The sequence below is a fragment of the Ranitomeya variabilis genome, chromosome 3 (genome assembly GCF_051348905.1).
Source record: "Ranitomeya variabilis isolate aRanVar5 chromosome 3, aRanVar5.hap1, whole genome shotgun sequence".
Taxonomy (NCBI): domain Eukaryota; kingdom Metazoa; phylum Chordata; class Amphibia; order Anura; family Dendrobatidae; genus Ranitomeya; species Ranitomeya variabilis.
In genome coordinates, this window is record NC_135234.1 from 25,491,333 (window position 1) to 25,511,230 (window position 19,898).

At 44.6% G+C, this 19,898-nt stretch overlaps 1 protein-coding gene across 1 annotated transcript in view; it reads left to right on the top strand.

Moving 5' to 3' along the window:
- BCL9 (BCL9 transcription coactivator) overlaps positions 1-19,898 on the top strand; it is a 176,618-nt gene that overhangs the window by 92,016 nt on the left and 64,704 nt on the right. Inside the window, exon 2 of the mRNA XM_077293797.1 lies at positions 9,233-9,329. The gene's annotated coding sequence lies outside the window, so the exon portion shown is untranslated. The remainder of the gene's footprint in view (positions 1-9,232; positions 9,330-19,898) is intronic.

Here is a 19,898-nt window from a genome sequence, read left to right on the forward strand (position 1 = left end):
CTCTGTTTAGAGAGGAAGAGGAACTCTAGCGCCAGCTATGGAAATTAATAATCCTAAAAGTTAATATCGACTCTTTAGTGAGCCTTGTCACGACTTAGGATAAAAGCCAAACCAGACACTCCATTTGCAGATATGTGTTTCAGGGTGTTTTCGCCTCATTAGTGCAAAGCATGAAGTCTGATTTGGATGGATGGGAGGCCTCAGACAGGAGTTCTAAGGAGTAACGTCTCTCCTAGCAGAGAGTGACCTGCCTGAGATGCCAGGGTAAGGAGACTTATAGGCTATGCAATGCTCCTCTGGAAAATTAAATATGCAAATTGTCTCTTCAGAGAGGAAGAGGACTAGAACTGTAGTGATCATACAAAATACCGTGTGCACTACTGAAAAGGGTGGTGCTTAGGTTAGGTTCCCAAACCTTCATAGACCATAATCAAAAAGAACCTAGCACTCAACTTTGATGCCTTTAGCGTGAGTTTTATTTGTAGTGGTACAAAATAAACGTTTCGGTCCAACACCTGGACCTTCGTCAGTAACTACATGTGAAACATAACAAAATGTGACAATGAAAATCATAACAAAATTAGAAATATTTAACAAAGAAAGTATATACATAATGCTGAGGATAATATTTTGGCATAATTCACAAAAATGGTCAAATGTGTACTGGAGATGTATGCTAGAGGGACGTCCTGAGTATCCAGGTTAGAGTGCTTCCATAGTTATAGGACAATTTTTGGGAAGTGTTGGTGCCCCAAACAAGTAAGAGAGGTGAGATACGTACCGTACTGCTGTAATAGCAAGTGAGACAAAAGGGATGGTAGACACACAGTAACGGCGTCTGTGGGCATGTAAACAGAATCCCAAGCGGAAACATGTGAGAAATGCTTAATAGTAGGTGGGTATAGAGAGTTAAAGGGTATATGGTGGACCATACCTTAAAGCTGTAATATACAGGGTCGGTACTATGGGTATACAGAGAGGGAGAGACACGCAGTGGTGGGTTAGGAAAACCTCCTATTTGTGAACCAGGAAGAAGCACTATATGCTGCTGTGAAGAATTACCTTATAGAGACCGTGGCTGGATTAGGTGGGAGCAGACGCGGATTCCACCGCTGGTCTGCCGGTGTGCGGTAGTATCGCCCTTACATAGAGATCAGGGCGGGACAAACAGTGCTGGAAAGCCAATCGGCGTCGGCGCCGCAGACCGGAAGTGACGTCGCGCTAGACTTAGCCGCTCGATGCAGCTATTAGCAGGGCTGTATGACATGGTGAGCGGATGTGACGTCCGGTTGCCTGGGTAACCGGTAAACACAGTCAGTGATAGATGGTAATAGCGGTGTTGCAGCGCTTAGGAGTAGTGCTTGGAGTCCAGTGGTGAGAGGTCGCTGTAGAAAGGTCACTAGTAACATGCAAAAGCAGAGCACTTAAGAGAATGATAAGATGGATGCACCTAGAAGAAAAGTGCCCACATGGATATTTGTAGTGGATAGATGAATTCCTTGTTGCTGGTGATCCTAGGGGATATCCTTGTGACACGTGAGATGGTAGACCGATGTGGGTGGAAGGACGGTCCAATACAACAAGCAGAAATGAAATATATCTCAATATAAACGGTTCTAGTGGCAAAAGAGGAAAACAGAATTAGGCAACAATAAATACATATTGCGATAGTACATAGGCCATGCAATGGCTGAAGTCCGTACACATCAGTTCACAACCCCGCATAATGGGACCGTCAGTAGGCAGCATGATTCCATTGTTAGATAAAAGAGGCTAAATCGTAGTCTCTATTGAGTCCCAATGGGTGAAGTGTATCTAGGGTATGGATCCAAAATGCCTCCCGTCTCTTTAAACGGGCAACCCGATCCCCACCCCTCCTGAATGGGGGGACATGCTCAATAACCTGGTATCGTAGTTGTGTGACAGTGTGGTCCTGGTTATGGAAGTGAAGGGGAAGGGGTAACAACAGGTTCTTGCGGCGGATCGTAGATTTGTGTTTAGAAACACGGTCTCTTATTGGTTGTGTAGTTTCCCCTACATACAGGAGTCCGCAGGGGCACTTGATTAGATATATCACCCATGATGAGGCACACGTGAAGAAATCTGGAATGTGGAATGCTTTACCGGACCGAGGGTGGTGGAAAGATGAGCCTTTGAGAACATTGTTACATTGGGCACAGTTAAGGCATGGGAAGGTCCCCATGCGTGGATTCTGTAAGAACCGCTGGCGAGGTATGGAAGAGTTTGTACCCAGGTCTGCCCTGACCAGAGAATCCCTGAGATTAGGTGGACGTTTGAAGCAGGGAAGAAACGGGTTCTGAAATTCGGGTACTTTTGGATATCCTTTTGATAGCAGGTGCCAGTGTTGGCGTATTGACCTATGTAGTATATATGAGAATGGGTGGTATGCATGGATGAACGGAATACGGTTGAGGGCTCTATTGGGTCGTGGGGTGGGAGGGGCTGTAGCCTTTGCCAGTACCGAGGGTGGATAACCCCGTTGGGAGAATTTGGTGGCCATCTCTCGGAGGCGTACTGGTTTGAGTTCCACGTCTGACACAATCCTGGAAACTCTCTGGAATTGTGATTTTGGGACTGAATTTTTGGTGGCCGGAGGATGGAAGCTCGTGAAATGCAACAGGCTGTTGCGGTCCGTGCTTTTTGTATATAGGTCAGTGGTTATCGTGCCATTCGGTTGTAAGATGACCAGGGTATCCAGAAAGTTAATCTGTGTGGTACTATGTGACATGGTGAAGGAGATACCCGGCCAAGCTGTATTGAGCCAATCGAAAAACACCGCGAGGGCTTCCAACGAGCCCCCCCATATGCAGAATACATCATCAATGTAACGTTTCCACATGATGACGTTGTCTCGGAACAGCGGGTGAGGGTAAATCAGACTCTCCTCAAAATCCGCCATGTAGCAATTTGCATATGGGGGCGCTACGTTAGAGCCCATCGCGGTACCACGGATCTGTAAGTAAAAATCATCCTGGAACAGGAAATAATTACGGGTGAGGATAATAGTAAGTAGATCGGTACATAGCTGTATTTGGTCTGGTGAGAGACCGGATTGGATCAGGAGCTTGTAAACGGAGTTGATACCCTCGGTATGAGGGATGGATGTATATAGATCTTTTACATCCATGGTTACCAGTATAGAATGTGCCGGGATGGGACACACATCCTTCAGTGTCTGGAGGAATGAACCCGTATCCAGAATGAAGGATTTGGATGACCTGATCATTGGGGTAAGTATCTTTTCCAGGTAAATGGCCAAAGGAGAAAGAATAGAGTCGGTGGATGCGACTATAGGCCTCCCCGGTGGTTTCTCTAGGTTTTTGTGGATCTTGGGGATAGTGTAGAATACTGGTGTGATAGGGTGTAATTTCGTAAGGAAATCCCGTGTTTTTAGGTCCAAGACCCCTAATTCAAAATATTTGGCCAGTGTGTCCGAGATGATTTGCCGGGTGGCAGATTGGGGATCCTGTTGTAGCCTCGTGTAGACGGTAGAGTTATTAAGCTGGCGTCTTATTTCTAGAAGATAATCGGATTTATTCATTATGACGAGGGCACCCCCTTTGTCTGCTGGTTTGAAAATAAGATTACTGTCGCTCTGTAGGCCTTTTAGGGCTTGTCGTTCAATGGAGGAAAGATTAGAGGGAAAAAACAGTTTCCCCTTTCTAATGTCCTCACATAGTGTTTTAAATGACTCCTTGACGAAGCCTATAAAAGACTCCATGGCGTGTGAGCCCTGTGGTGGTCTGAAATGGCTCTTGGTGTAAAGGCCTAGACTACGAGATGATAGGGGACTATCAGATGGGGCTGTAGGGGGCTGGATGGGGGAAAAATCCGGGGAGGTAGAGAAGAATGCCTTCAACCTAAGGGACCTAAAGAACCTCTGAAGGTCCATCTCCAGGTCAAATGTGTGACATTGGTAAGAGGGGCAAAAGGACAGGCCTTTTTGCAAGATGTTGTATTCAGCCACCCCCAAGAGTCTGTCTGAGATGTTGATCACCAATGGAGTGTTCGTACCTGTGACCTCGTCGTGATCCTCCCTTGAGGAGGGTCTCCTCCTATGTCCGTGGCCGCGCCTCGTGGCCTTCTTCTCGGGAAACGATGTCGTTGGCCTAAAAAACGTGGCGGAATGGTAGCTGAGGCCCCGGACTCCTGTTCTGAGCCAGATGTCGAACAGTCGAGGGAGGTGCGTGGGCCTTGGCGTGGTACATTTCGTCGGCCTGAGAAGGATTCCTGCCATCGGTATACCTGTTGGCGCTCGTAGTCCTCTGTGTCCCTGTTGAACTTACTACGTTTCCTGTCCTGTGTCTCTCGCCGGTGTTTGTCGATGTTCCTTGTTATCTGGTCCTTAAGGCTGGAGAGTTCCTCCGGAGTCCCAGACGCGGACAGTTGGGCCTCGATGGTTTTTATAGTCTCGGAGCTGGTTGAGATCGCCTTCTGTAGATGCTCGATCGTGAGCGTAATAATATCAAAGGAACATTTGTTTAATATCTGTTCATATTTAACACAATATTCAGGAGAGTCCCGAAACAGTGTGGGACGTAGTGAGACCCGTAGACCCCTAGGGATTCGTTGTGCTCGAAGGTATTCGGAAAGTGTAGCACAGTGGAGTTCAATGTTGGTAAAGTGACGAAGCTCCCGTTCTAGATCACGGCCTCTTGCCTCTCTAGGGGGGATTTTCAGAAAATCGCTATTGAAAGTGGAGCGTGCCAAGATACTGGACGTCTCCTCAGCATTATAGGAGAATGTGGACATGACCAGTCAGTGTGCACAACGTAAGGGAGTAACTATCATACAAAATACCGTGTGCACTACTGAAAAGGGTGGTGCTTAGGTTAGGTTCCCAAACCTTCATAGACCATAATCAAAAAGAACCTAGCACTCAACTTTGATGCCTTTAGCGTGAGTTTTATTTGTAGTGGTACAAAATAAACGTTTCGGTCCAACACCTGGACCTTCGTCAGTAACTACATGTGAAACATAACAAAATGTGACAATGAAAATCATAACAAAATTAGAAATATTTAACAAAGAAAGTATATACATAATGCTGAGGATAATATTTTGGCATAATTCACAAAAATGGTCAAATGTGTACTGGAGATGTATGCTAGAGGGACGTCCTGAGTATCCAGGTTAGAGTGCTTCCATAGTTATAGGACAATTTTTGGGAAGTGTTGGTGCCCCAAACAAGTAAGAGAGGTGAGATACGTACCGTACTGCTGTAATAGCAAGTGAGACAAAAGGGATGGTAGACACACAGTAACGGCGTCTGTGGGCATGTAAACAGAATCCCAAGCGGAAACATGTGAGAAATGCTTAATAGTAGGTGGGTATAGAGAGTTAAAGGGTATATGGTGGACCATACCTTAAAGCTGTAATATACAGGGTCGGTACTATGGGTATACAGAGAGGGAGAGACACGCAGTGGTGGGTTAGGAAAACCTCCTATTTGTGAACCAGGAAGAAGCACTATATGCTGCTGTGAAGAATTACCTTATAGAGACCGTGGCTGGATTAGGTGGGAGCAGACGCGGATTCCACCGCTGGTCTGCCGGTGTGCGGTAGTATCGCCCTTACATAGAGATCAGGGCGGGACAAACAGTGCTGGAAAGCCAATCGGCGTCGGCGCCGCAGACCGGAAGTGACGTCGCGCTAGACTTAGCCGCTCGATGCAGCTATTAGCAGGGCTGTATGACATGGTGAGCGGATGTGACGTCCGGTTGCCTGGGTAACCGGTAAACACAGTCAGTGATAGATGGTAATAGCGGTGTTGCAGCGCTTAGGAGTAGTGCTTGGAGTCCAGTGGTGAGAGGTCGCTGTAGAAAGGTCACTAGTAACATGCAAAAGCAGAGCACTTAAGAGAATGATAAGATGGATGCACCTAGAAGAAAAGTGCCCACATGGATATTTGTAGTGGATAGATGAATTCCTTGTTGGTGGTGATCCTAGGGGATATCCTTGTGACACGTGAGATGGTAGACCGATGTGGGTGGAAGGACGGTCCAATACAACAAGCAGAAATGAAATATATCTCAATATAAACGGTTCTAGTGGCAAAAGAGGAAAACAGAATTAGGCAACAATAAATACATATTGCGATAGTACATAGGCCATGCAATGGCTGAAGTCCGTACACATCAGTTCACAACCCCGCATAATGGGACCGTCAGTAGGCAGCATGATTCCATTGTTAGATAAAAGAGGCTAAATCGTAGTCTCTATTGAGTCCCAATGGGTGAAGTGTATCTAGGGTATGGATCCAAAATGCCTCCCGTCTCTTTAAACGGGCAACCCGATCCCCACCCCTCCTGAATGGGGGGACATGCTCAATAACCTGGTATCGTAGTTGTGTGACAGTGTGGTCCTGGTTATGGAAGTGAAGGGGAAGGGGTAACAACAGGTTCTTGCGGCGGATCGTAGATTTGTGTTTAGAAACACGGTCTCTTATTGGTTGTGTAGTTTCCCCTACATACAGGAGTCCGCAGGGGCACTTGATTAGATATATCACCCATGATGAGGCACACGTGAAGAAATCTGGAATGTGGAATGCTTTACCGGACCGAGGGTGGTGGAAAGATGAGCCTTTGAGAACATTGTTACATTGGGCACAGTTAAGGCATGGGAAGGTCCCCATGCGTGGATTCTGTAAGAACCGCTGGCGAGGTATGGAAGAGTTTGTACCCAGGTCTGCCCTGACCAGAGAATCCCTGAGATTAGGTGGACGTTTGAAGCAGGGAAGAAACGGGTTCTGAAATTCGGGTACTTTTGGATATCCTTTTGATAGCAGGTGCCAGTGTTGGCGTATTGACCTATGTAGTATATATGAGAATGGGTGGTATGCATGGATGAACGGAATACGGTTGAGGGCTCTATTGGGTCGTGGGGTGGGAGGGGCTGTAGCCTTTGCCAGTACCGAGGGTGGATAACCCCGTTGGGAGAATTTGGTGGCCATCTCTCGGAGGCGTACTGGTTTGAGTTCCACGTCTGACACAATCCTGGAAACTCTCTGGAATTGTGATTTTGGGACTGAATTTTTGGTGGCCGGAGGATGGAAGCTCGTGAAATGCAACAGGCTGTTGCGGTCCGTGCTTTTTGTATATAGGTCAGTGGTTATCGTGCCATTCGGTTGTAAGATGACCAGGGTATCCAGAAAGTTAATCTGTGTGGTACTATGTGACATGGTGAAGGAGATACCCGGCCAAGCTGTATTGAGCCAATCGAAAAACACCGCGAGGGCTTCCAACGAGCCCCCCCATATGCAGAATACATCATCAATGTAACGTTTAAAAACGGGTTGCCCGTTTAAAGAGACGGGAGGCATTTTGGATCCATACCCTAGATACACTTCACCCATTGGGACTCAATAGAGACTACGATTTAGCCTCTTTTATCTAACAATGGAATCATGCTGCCTACTGACGGTCCCATTATGCGGGGTTGTGAACTGATGTGTACGGACTTCAGCCATTGCATGGCCTATGTACTATCGCAATATGTATTTATTGTTGCCTAATTCTGTTTTCCTCTTTTGCCACTAGAACCGTTTATATTGAGATATATTTCATTTCTGCTTGTTGTATTGGACCGTCCTTCCACCCACATCGGTCTACCATCTCACGTGTCACAAGGATATCCCCTAGGATCACCACCAACAAGGAATTCATCTATCCACTACAAATATCCATGTGGGCACTTTTCTTCTAGGTGCATCCATCTTATCATTCTCTTAAGTGCTCTGCTTTTGCATGTTACTAGTGACCTTTCTACAGCGACCTCTCACCACTGGACTCCAAGCACTACTCCTAAGCGCTGCAACACCGCTATTACCATCTATCACTGACTGTGTTTACCGGTTACCCAGGCAACCGGACGTCACATCCGCTCACCATGTCATACAGCCCTGCTAATAGCTGCATCGAGCGGCTAAGTCTAGCGCGACGTCACTTCCGGTCTGCGGCGCCGACGCCGATTGGCTTTCCAGCACTGTTTGTCCCGCCCTGATCTCTATGTAAGGGCGATACTACCGCACACCGGCAGACCAGCGGTGGAATCCGCGTCTGCTCCCACCTAATCCAGCCACGGTCTCTATAAGGTAATTCTTCACAGCAGCATATAGTGCTTCTTCCTGGTTCACAAATAGGAGGTTTTCCTAACCCACCACTGCGTGTCTCTCCCTCTCTGTATACCCATAGTACCGACCCTGTATATTACAGCTTTAAGGTATGGTCCACCATATACCCTTTAACTCTCTATACCCACCTACTATTAAGCATTTCTCACATGTTTCCGCTTGGGATTCTGTTTACATGCCCACAGACGCCGTTACTGTGTGTCTACCATCCCTTTTGTCTCACTTGCTATTACAGCAGTACGGTACGTATCTCACCTCTCTTACTTGTTTGGGGCACCAACACTTCCCAAAAATTGTCCTATAACTATGGAAGCACTCTAACCTGGATACTCAGGACGTCCCTCTAGCATACATCTCCAGTACACATTTGACCATTTTTGTGAATTATGCCAAAATATTATCCTCAGCATTATGTATATACTTTCTTTGTTAAATATTTCTAATTTTGTTATGATTTTCATTGTCACATTTTGTTATGTTTCACATGTAGTTACTGACGAAGGTCCAGGTGTTGGACCGAAACGTTTATTTTGTACCACTACAAATAAAACTCACGCTAAAGGCATCAAAGTTGAGTGCTAGGTTCTTTTTGATTATAGAACTGTAGTGACACCTATTGGTAGTAACAAGGGGCAACCTATTCCAAACACTTGTCTGAAAAAAGAGTGTCTGGTTTGGCTTTTATCCTAAGTCATCTGTCAAGGCTTGTTAATTTTTGGGATTGCTACTTACAATAGGTGGCACTAGCATTCTAGTCCTATTCCTCTCTGAAAAGACAATTTGCCTATTTAATTTCCCAGAAGAGCATTGCATGGCCTATAAGTCTCCTTACACCGTCTTGGACCTCTACACAAGGAAAGACGTTACCTCTGACATGGGCGCTTGGATACTTGTAGGAAAAAATGTGAGGACTTTTCATGCAGAACCAGTGCCACTCCTGTCCGTAGGCTGTGTCTGGTACTGCAGCTCAGCTCCATTCTCTCCAGGTTCCCATCTTATTTAGGATGTTAACCCCTGCAGATCAGATTTTACTTTGATATGATTGATTATTCACAATTACTTTCCTCTCCTATTTTGCAGAAACCATAAGAAGACTTTGGTGGAGTATCGGTACCAGGATATAAACTGAAGATGGCGCTGTTTTGGGATTGTTAAACGTTTTGCGGAGCTGTAAGGGGTAAGTCCTAAGTGTTATATATTGATCCCGAACCTACAATAAGTTCAATTTGCAAAGTTTTTAAATGTTTCTTAAAGTTTTTATTGTAAAACTTTGTACAATCTCATTTTGTCAGAAGAGTCTTCCTCCACTGATAAATTAATTATGGGCTGGAAACTGTGAAGGAACCTAGAAGCAAGTGATCAGTTTCCCTACAGCACTCCTACAGGCGATATTAAGTATTACACGGTATGATCTGGAGATATAATGTATGGTCATGTCCAGTCCTCCAGAATAGCAGACACCCTTTGTAGTTGCCCTGCATTCTGGTAATAGATGAAGATCCTGAATGGTGGACCCCACTCTTTTACCTCTATAGAATGGTATTGGGAGATGGGTTTTTGAAACTAAACACCTCTTTATGTTAATAACATCATCAATTAAAGGGACCCTTGAACACTTCTGTATCTCAGAAGAAACCATGATGGAAACTCCAATGTTTGTGAAGAACTTGTATCTTACAGCTCCATGGAATTCCTATAGTGGGCTCACTCAGGTGCCCGAGAAGACCCAAACTCCCCTGTGCCAAAGGATTTACAAAGGGGACATGGTAGATGTTGGGGACTGTAAGCAATAAAGGGGTTGTCCCGACATATGGATAATAAGTCGCTGATCGCTGGAATCGTCACCAATCCCTAGAACGAGGCTCTAACGTTGTAATTGTCCTATTAAAAAGTTCCATTCAAACGTGTCACGTCAGAGCCCCATTCTTGGGATCGCTGGGTCCCCGAGCAATCAGCAAATTATCACATATTCTGTAGAGATCAGATCATTTTCTAATTTAGTACAACACCTTTACACTAGACATCTAAGGTTGTCATGGCCTGGAGATATAGGAATCTGTGTGTGTGTGGTAGATAGTATGTTATCAGTCATTGCACAGGAGGAGGAGGAGGTGAGCTGTGACATCATCTATTGTGAATGGCGGATCCTGTGTTATCTACTGTATATAGAGATGTTATCAGTCATTGTACAGGAGGAGGAGATGAGCTGTGACATCACCTATTGGGAATGGAGGATCCTGTGTTATCTACTGTATATAGAGATGTTATCAGTCATTGTACAGGAGGAGGAGGTGAGCTGTGACATCACCTATTGTGAATGGTGGATCCTGTTATCTCCTGAATATAGAGGTGTTATCAGTCATTGTACAGGAGGAGGAGGAAGAGGTGAGCTGTGACATCATCAACCCACCCTCGACCCATCCTGCACAAACAACTACAGACCTGTCTCCAATCTCCCCTTTATCTCTAAACTCTTGAAGTGCCTGATCTACCTCCGCCTTACCCGTTACCTCTCCATTCACTTCCTCCTAGACCCTTCACAGTCCGGTTTCCGCCCCCTACATTCAACAGAAGCTGCACTCAAGGTGACCAATGACCTTCTGACAGCAAAATGTAACGGTGATCACTCTCTGCTCATTCTCCTCGACCTTTCTGCAGCTTTCGACACTGTTGACCACCCTCTCCTACTCTCTAGGCTCCAGTCACTTGGCATTAAGGACACTGCTCTCTCCTGGTTCTCCTCCTATCTTTCTGACCGCTCCTTCAGTGTTCTGTTCTCCGGCTCCACTTAATTTACTCTTCCTCTCACTGTCGGGGTACCTCAGGGCTCAGTCCTTGGCCCCCTTCTCTTCTCCCTCTACACGGCCCCAATTGGACAGACCATCAGCAGATTTGGCTTTCAGTACCATCTTTATGCTGATGACACACAACTATACACGTCATCCCCTGACCTTACCCCCGCTGTACTACAGAACGCCATTGTCTGTCCGCAGTCTCCAACATCATGTCCGCTCTCTATCTGAAACTCAACCTCTCCAAAACTGAACTTCTTCTGCTCCCGCCTTCTACTAACCTCCCTAAATCTGACATTTCCCTCTCCGTGGGTGGCACCATAATAACACCCCGGCAGCAGGCACGCTGTCTGGGTGTCATGTTTGACTCCGATCTCTCCACCTCCCATATACAATCTCTTGCCCGCTCGTGCCACTCACACCTAAAGAACATCTCTAGAATCCGCCCTTTTCTCACCATGGAGACAACAAAAACTCTCACTGTCGCCCTGATCCACTCCCGCCTGGACTACTGTAACTCTCTATTAATTGACCTCCCCCTCACGTGACTTTCCCCTCTCCAGTCTATCCTTAATGCAGCAGCCAGGGTCGTCCATCTAGCTAATCGTTACTCGGACGTGTCCGCTCTTCGCCAGTCGTTACACTGGCTGCCCATTCATTACAGGATACAATTCAAAGTACTTGTTCTCACCCACAAAGCTCTCCACAGTGCGGCCCCCCTTACATCTCCTCCCTCATTTCTGTCTATCGGCCTAGCCGACCTCTGCGCTCTGCAAATGACTTCCGACTAACCTCTGCACTAATCCGTACCTCCCACTCCCGACTCCAAGACTTCTCCCGTGCTGCTCCAATCCTCTGGAATGCTCTTCCCCAAGATATTAGGACCATCCACAACTTGCACAGTTTTAGGCGCTCGCTCAAAACACATTTGTTCAGAGCGGCCTATCACGTTCCCTAATCAAACTCATTTTGTGTGTGTGTGTAGCCCATTCACTATCTCCATCTACCCCCCACCCCTGAAGATGGCTGGACCACCATTGTAAAGACATCATTGTAAATACACACCTGTACTTTGTATCCCCCCACCTCATTGTAGATTGTAAGCTCTCACGAGCAGGGGCGTCTTATTGTGCTTTATTATTGTATTGGTAACGTTGTTACCTATGACTGTTGTGTTTGAAACTGTTAAACTGTAAAGCCCTGCGGAATATGATGGCACTATATAAATAAAGATTATTATTATTATTATCACCTATTGTGAATGGTGGATGCTGTGTTATCTACTGTATATACAGGTGTTATCAGTCATTATACAGGAGGAGGAGGTGAGCTGTGACATCACCTATTGTGAATGGTGGATCCTCTTATCTACTGTATATAGAGGTGTTATCAGTCATTGTACAGGAGGAGGAGGAGGTGAGCTGTGACATTACTTATTGTGAATGGTGGATCCTCTTATCTACTGTATATAGAGGTGTTATCAGTCATTGTATAGAAGGAGGAGGTGAGCTGTGACATCATCTATTGTGAATGGTGGATCCTGTGTTATCTACTGTGTATAGAGGTGTTATCAGTCATTGTACAGGAGGAGGAGGTGAGCTGTGACATCACCTATTGTGAATGGTGGATCCTGTGTTATCTACTGTGTATAGAGGTGTTATCAGTCATTGTACAGGAGGAGGAGGTGAGCTGTGACATCACCTATTGTGAATGGTGGATCCTGTGTTATCTACTGTATATAGAGATGTTATCATACATTGCACAGGAGGAGGAGGTGAGCTGTGATATCATCTATTGTGAATGGTGGATCCTGTGTTATATACTGTATATAGAGGTGTTATCAGTCATTGTACAGGAGGAGGAGGTGAGCTGTGACATCACCTATTGTGAATGGTGGATCCTGTGTTATCTACTGTATATAGAGGTGTTATCAGTCATTGTACAGGAGGGGGAGGAGGTGAGCTGTGACATTGCCTATTGTGAATGGTGGATCCTGTGTTATATACTGTATATAGAGGTGTTATCAGTCATTGTACAGGAGGGGGAGGAGGTGAGCTGTGACATTGCCTATTGTGAATGGTGGATCCTGTGTTATATACTGTATATAGAGGTGATATCAGTCATTGTACAGGAGGTGGAGGTGAGCTGTGATATCTATTGTGAATGGTGGATACTGTGTTATCTACTGTATATAGAGGTGTTATCAGTCATTGTACAGGAGGAGGAGGTGAGCTGTGATATCATCTATTGTGAATGGTGGATCCTGTGTTACCTACTGTATAGAGAGGTGTTTAAAATGGCAGACTAGATGTGTTACCATCCCTTTAAGTAGCGATAAGACATTCCAATGTATAGACGAGCGACAAATAAGAGAATATCAGAAAAAATCCGAGGCTGGAAATGTGGCTGAAATGTAATCCATCTGTGCTAAACAGCGAATTTCCAGCTCCCCTCAGCTGACCCCGTCGTACAATCTACCGAATTAGCGCTTGTTTCACACAAAATTAAAAATGACGAGAAGAGCGGCGCCTGTTCTCCGGCGGGGCTGACCGGCCTGCGGTGCTGCTGCCGCTCCCCACACAATAATGGTAATTAATGTCATGACATGAAATGTGGAGGTGAAAGGAAAGCAACAAGGAAAAGAAGGAGAAAAGACGATTTCTGTCAGGAAGGTTTCTTCATTTTCTGACCATTAAAGGAACAGACAGAAGGGTTAGGTGGGGGAGGGGCATAATAAAGGGGATGTGCGCTGATCTACCGGGGAACGTGTATCAGTATGGCGGCATATCCACCAGGGTCACCATCATGTACGGACCCTAAATGGCATGTGATAACGTAGCTGAGGTGTATAATGAGGTTCTGCAGCAGCTGAGGTGTATGATGAGGTTCTGCAGCAGCTGAGGTGTATGATGAGGTTCTATGGCAGCTGAGGTGTGTATGATGCGGTTCTATGGCAGCTGAGGTGTATATTATGAGGTTCTGCAGCAGCTGAGGTGTATGATGAGGTTCTGCAGCAGCTGAAGTGTATGATGAGTTTCTGCAGCAGCTGTAGTGTGTATTATGAGGTTCTGCAGCAGCTGAGGTGTGTATTATGATGTTCTGCAGCAGCTGAGGTGTGTATTATGATGTTCTGCAGCAGCTGAGGTGTATGATGAGGTTCTGCAGCAGATGAGGTGTATGATGAGGTTCTGCAGCAGCTGAAGTGTATGATGAGTTTCTGCAGCAGCTGTAGTGTGTATTATGAGGTTCTGCAGCAGCTGAGGTGTGTATTATGATCTGCAGCAGCTGAGGTGTGTATTATGATGTTCTGCAGCAGATGAGGTGTGTATTATGAGGTTCTGCAGCAGCTGAGGAGTGTAAAGAACAGGTCTGACTACAGGAGGAGATAAGCGGTGCCTCTGCATCCCCGCTCGTCTCTGTAATGACCCCAGGTGAGATGTTTTCACGCCGTCCCATCACATAGGGCACCGCTGACCTGCGCCATTCTCCTATCAGACGCACGCGGTTTCACAGTGAGGTTTGTGCAGCAGGAAATCCTCGTGACGTATAAACATGACGGACGCCTCCGAGGTGATGTGCACAGACACTGAGCAGTGAGACATGGGGTGTGTGCGGAGGACAGAGCGTCCATCTGAGGCTGTGGAGGAAAAAGTGGCTTTGCCGGATGCCAGACATTCCTGCTCGGCTGATGTCAGACGCACATATTTCCAGGCTGCGGTGAGGCCGGGTGTTGTAAGCAGCGCCCAGGACTTACCTATTCGGGAGGGACGGTCCCTGCACCTCACCCCAATCCCGCCGTCCCTCTTCTTCCTAATTATTTGTCCGTTTCCCGTCCTGTAGATATCTCCTATATTAGGATCCTGGGTGCAGAACATCTGGTGCTTGTATACAGAAGCCAATCAGAACAAGCAGAGCTGCAGTGTAAAGAACCGGGGAGAAAGAGAGCCGTAGCCTGAGATACAAGGTGGAATTAGACCCCATTGAAGTCACTTCCATGAAGACCACTTCTGGCCAAACTTCTCCGAACAGTAGATGGGTGTAGCTGGGTCATGCTGGTTGCCTCCAGCTCTTACCTGATGGCACTGCTGGACATCTACTGATTTAGAAAGGAAGTAACATGACGTGTCCTTCATCTGCTGCACTGATTCCCCGGCCGACCTATGTGTCTATGGTCCCCGAACGTTGCCCAATCTTTTGATGCTTCTTCAAAAAGAAAAGCTCTTAAACAACACACGGTGAAACCCCGCTCTGTTTTGAAAGTTTTGCCTGGGAGACGCCTTGTTGATGCAGTATACAGTGGCATGTAAATTATGGTGAGGACACAGGAGAGGTTTTCTTCTGATGACTCTTCCATGAAGGCTATATTTGTTAAGGTGTTTCTGAACAGTAGAACAGTGTTCCACAACTCCAGAGTCTGATAAATCTTTAAGGTATTTTGCGGTCAAGCGAGGTTTCAGATTTACCTCTCTAGCAATCCTACGAGCCGCTCTCACTGAAATTTTGCTTGGTCTTCCAGGCCTTATCTTGACCTCCACTGTTCCTGATAACGGCCATTTCTTAATTATTTTTCGAACTGAGGTAAGGGCAACTTGAAAACACTTTGCTATCTTCTTATAGCCTTCTCCTGCTTTGTGGACCTCCACCATTTTCATTTTCAGAGTGCTAGGCAGCTGCTTAGAAGAACCCATGGCTGCTGTTTTAGGCACAAGGTTACAGGAGGCTGGGTTTTTATAAAGCTGGAAATTTATATCACCTGGCCTTTCCTAACGATGATAGCGAACAAGCTGTAACCCTAACAGGATGATTAAGGTCTGAAACCTTGGTCACAGTTATCTGACACACAAATCTTCCAGGGTGCCCAAACATTTGCATCGGCCCATTTTCCTTTTTGTAATTTTTAAAATGTAAAAATGACAATCTAACTTTTTTTTTTTTTTGCACAAAATACAAAGGAAATGTGTTATCTGTAACGTTAGGCCTTTTAAAGATCAATTCCTCTTCAACTTGCTTAACTGTTCACAATGACAGTAAGGTAATTTTGACCAGGGGTGCCCAAACTTTTACATGCCACTGTAATTACCTTCTGTCTTGTTACTGTGCTCAGTCTTGCCTTGGCGAACGACCTATGACATGAAACTGTCTTCCACAACCTCACCTTTGTAGCAGAGTTTGTCTGTTCCTCACCCAGTTTTAGGCCTCCTACTCATCTGTTACAGCTTATTACTGTGTCTCCATTCATTCACTTCCCATTTTGTTCATTGATAAAAATAAACTATTAGCACATTTATTTTGGAAAGTTTCTTACTGTGCAGCATTTTTTTTCTATACCTACCTAAAAGTTTTGCACAGTTCTTTCTTTCTTTCTTTCTTTCTTTCTTTCTTTCTTTCTTTCTTTCTTTCTTTCTTTCTATGTATCTATCTATGTATCTATCTATGAATCTAATCTATTATCTATGAATCTATCTATCTATCTATCTATCTATCTATTATATTTTATCTATCTATTATCTATCTATCATCTATCTATCTATTATCTGTCTCTATTTTCTATGTTTATTTATTCATCTTTTTTTATTGCATAGTCTCATTTCTACTTGCTTTTTTAGTCTTTTTTTTATTTTCTTGAAATATTGCAGTTTCTTCTCAGAAACTGTAAGGGTTTTCTTGGAAAAACCCAGGGAAGCACAGGAAATCGCTTGTCTCAACTGTGGAACAGAGAGGTTAACAGTGCCTGGTGCTCGCATGGCGTGTGACTACCCCGGCAGAGCGGACTTTTCACACCAGGAAAGGGGGCACCGCACACAGTCCCCCTGGGCAAAAACACTGAGCGCCCTCTGTGTAATGAGCCCCAGCTGGGGAAAGGCCGACTTATCCCACACCAGGGATTTTTTCTTGTGTGTAAATCTGTAGATGTAAATATTGTCTAAGGAAACATAACACCGGAGAATGTGAACTTCATTTTTATCTATATTTTTATTTTGTATTTAATGTTTTTTAATTACAGTTCAAGCTGTTGTTTTATATTTTTTAATTTATTAATTATGTGTCACTATACTTGTCAGTTGTCACTGGAAAAGGGGAATCCTAATCCTGCTCCGTACAGCACCCTTCAAGGCAATGTGGCTTCACTAAATTACTTTTTTTTTTATTCTTTATATAACGACAATTTTATTTATTTTTTTTTTAAGATTTCCTTTTTACTATATATATTAAAGAGAAAAACAAAAACACTAAGGCTCTGTGCACACGATGCGGATTTTGCTGCGGATCCGCAGCAGTTTCCCATGAGTTTACAGTACAATGTAAACCTATGGGAAACCGAAAACGCTGTGCACATGCTGCGGAAAAAAACGCGCGGAAACGCAGCGGTTTGCATTCCGCAGCATGTCACTTCTTTGTGTGGATTCCGCAGCGGTTTTACACCTGCTCCATAATAGAAAACCGCAGGTGTAAAACCGCAGTGGAATCCGCACAAAACCGCAGTAAATCCGCTATAAATCTGCAGGAAAAACGCACTGTTTTTGCCCTGCGGATTTATCAAATCCGCTGCGGAAAAATCCGCAGTGGACCATTCTACGTGTGCACATAGCCTAAGACTTTTTTATGCTAGTTTCAGACAACCTGTTATTTTCAGTATTCACATGGCAGCAATATACTGACTTATGGCTACATTCCCACGGTCAGTAATTGGCAGCACTGTGGACGCAGCACATGTCCGCTCCGTCCAAAGCGCTGCCGGCTTTTGAACACAGGTGATTCCGCATGTGATCATGGAACCGTGCGGAATCACAGCACCCTATACATTGTACAGGGGTATTTATCTTGCAAAGATGGAGCGTCTCCACAAAAAAATACACATGCTGCAGTCTGGAAAGATGCGCCACATGTCCGTCTCAGCAGGGAAGCAGGAGGCGTCCATGCACACATAGTGGAGATGGGATTTCTTGAAATCCCATCCACTATAATGTTACATCTGGCTGCTTCGGGTTGGATGCTGCGGATGTACGGAGTGTCCAACCCGCAGCGTTTACTGACCATGGGAACATACCCTTAGGCTGCCGTCACACTAGCAGTACTTGGTCAGTATTTTACATCAATATTTGTAAGAAAAAACCAGGAGTGGAACAATTAGAGGAAAAGTATAATAGAAACATATGCACCACTTCTGCATTTATCACCCACTCCTGGTTTGGTTGGTACAAATATGGATGTAAAATACTGACCAAATACTGAATGTGTGAACGTGGCCTAACACTATTGACTTGTATACAAATGTCTGGCCATTCTCTGATCCTGGCAAAGGTCTTTGTGAATGTAGGGGGAGGAGGTGAGCTGTGACATCACCTACTGTGAATGGTGGATCCTGTGTTATCTACTGTATATAGAGGTGTTATCAGTCATTGTACAGGAGGAGGAGGTGAGCTGTGACATCACCTATTGTGAATGGTGGTTTCTGTGATATCTACTGTACATGTACTGCATAGGTTTCCATTCATTGTAATCCTGCCTGTCCTGGTAATGAGTCTGCTGTAAAGTCTTCTGTACAGGACAGAAGTATGGAAATATAATAAGAATGGAAGTGTGACAAATCCAGTATTAGAAAGCAAAAAACTTGGCTCTCAAAGTAGATGAAAGTAAATTAATTTTATTAATACAAAAGGCTCACAAACCTCCCGGTGTATATTAGACCTTCCTCTGTGTATTTATTATCCACTTGTATGAAAGGCATCAGATTGCGAATGAACAGCGCCTGTGTGATGCCGCGGTCAGCGCTTCCCAACTATCTCAATGGGATAATCGCAATCTGATGCCTTTTATACAAGTGGATGATAAATGCAGAGGAAGGTCTTATATACACCGGAATGTTTGGGAACCTTTTGTTGGATTCCATATTAAGTCAATTAATTTACTTTCATCTACTTTTAGTGCCAAGTTTTTTGCTTACTTGATTGTAAAGTGATTGGATCCTGCTTGCGCCCCATTAAGCAGCAGTGCCGTGCTTATCTGTACAACTCCAGTATTAGGACTAGCGGCTGGGGTGAAAATTTGAGAGTTTTTTCACTATATTAGATTAATATAGAGATAATATGGATTATGATATGTAAAACTGAAAAACATGATCAAAAAATTTGCAAAAAAATAGATACAATTGAAAAAACCCATAAAAACGTGATTTAAAGAAAGTCATTTTCCGGTGACATATTCCCACTGTGTGTTTTTACAGCAGATTTTCTCTTATTTTGGAATTTACCAGATGATAATCTCAGGCTGCTCTTAGTCTGTGGACAATTCATGGATGACCAAATCATAACTTGGAAATGCGCCTCACTGAGGGTGCGTGAAACTATGCAAAATTACCAACTCCAACCTCTTTTTTTTTTTTTTTAAGAGCAGGAGGAACATATTTAAGAGGGGGGAGATCAATAAATTGGGGAAGCGTCGGCTGTCATTATACCAGTAATGTGGGGCTCTGGGTGTCCCTAATGTGAGATGGGGGGGGCACTGAGGAGATCTCTGAGAGCTGAATGCCGCTCTCCAGGTACGAAACGTTGGAGACGACTGGTGTAGAATAACAAAAAATAAACCATCTTGCAAATAGTCAAAATTGTACAATTTTTTTTACCCTTTTGGGTCTGCAGCTCAGACAGAGTCAATGGATATCTATCTATCTATCTATCTATCTATCTATGTATCTATCTATTATCTGTCTATCATTTATCTATTATCTATCTATCTATCTATCATCTATCTATTATCTGTTATCTATCATCTATCTATATATCTGTCTATTATCTGTCTATTATCTATCTATCTATCTATCTATCTATCTGTCTATCTATCATTTATCTATTATCTATCTATCTATTTATCTATCTATCTATCTATCATCTATCTATTATCTGTCTATCTATCATTTATCTATTATCTATCTATATATCTGTCTATTATCTGTC